This window comes from Elephantulus edwardii, unplaced genomic scaffold (genome assembly GCF_000299155.1).
Source record: "Elephantulus edwardii isolate Elephantulus edwardi_28Jun2011 unplaced genomic scaffold, EleEdw1.0 scaffold00206, whole genome shotgun sequence".
Classification (NCBI taxonomy): domain Eukaryota; kingdom Metazoa; phylum Chordata; class Mammalia; order Macroscelidea; family Macroscelididae; genus Elephantulus; species Elephantulus edwardii.
The window spans coordinates 1,292,802-1,293,334 of NW_006399956.1; the positions used below are offsets into that span (position 1 = coordinate 1,292,802).

Sequence of the window (533 nt, forward strand, 5' to 3'; positions counted from 1 at the left end):
TTGCATAATCAATGAAACACAGATATACATTCCTCTGGTATTCCCTGCTTTCAGCTAAGATCCATCTAACATTACCTACAATGTCCCTAGTACCACGACCCTTTCTAAACCCAGCCTGGACTTCTGGCAGTTCTCTGCTGATGTGTTGTTCCAGTTGTTTTTGGATAATTTTCAGCAGAATTGCTTACATGTGAAATTAATGATATTTTTCTACAGTTTCCACACTCTGTTGGGTCACCCTTCTTTGGGATGGGAACAAATATAGATCGCTTTCAGTCAGTTGGCCAAGGGGTTGTTCTCCAGATTTCTGGACACAACTTGGTGAGCACGTCCAGGGCAGCATCTGTTAGCTGAAATATGTCAATTCGTATTCCATCTATTCCTGGGGCCTTATTTTTTTGCTATTTCCTTCAAAGCAGCTTGTGCTTCTTCCTTCATCACCCTAGACTCTTGCTCATATGTTGTTTCATTAAATTCTTTTGTGTCTGCCAATTCTTTTCAATACGGTGACTCAGTATATTCTTTCCATCTTC

General features: G+C 40.5%; 1 protein-coding gene across 4 annotated transcripts in view; it reads right to left on the minus strand.

Annotated features, from left to right (window-relative positions):
- C2CD5 (C2 calcium-dependent domain containing 5) overlaps positions 1-533 on the minus strand; it is a 141,297-nt gene that overhangs the window by 83,226 nt on the left and 57,538 nt on the right. The gene's annotated exons all lie outside the window — the stretch shown is intronic.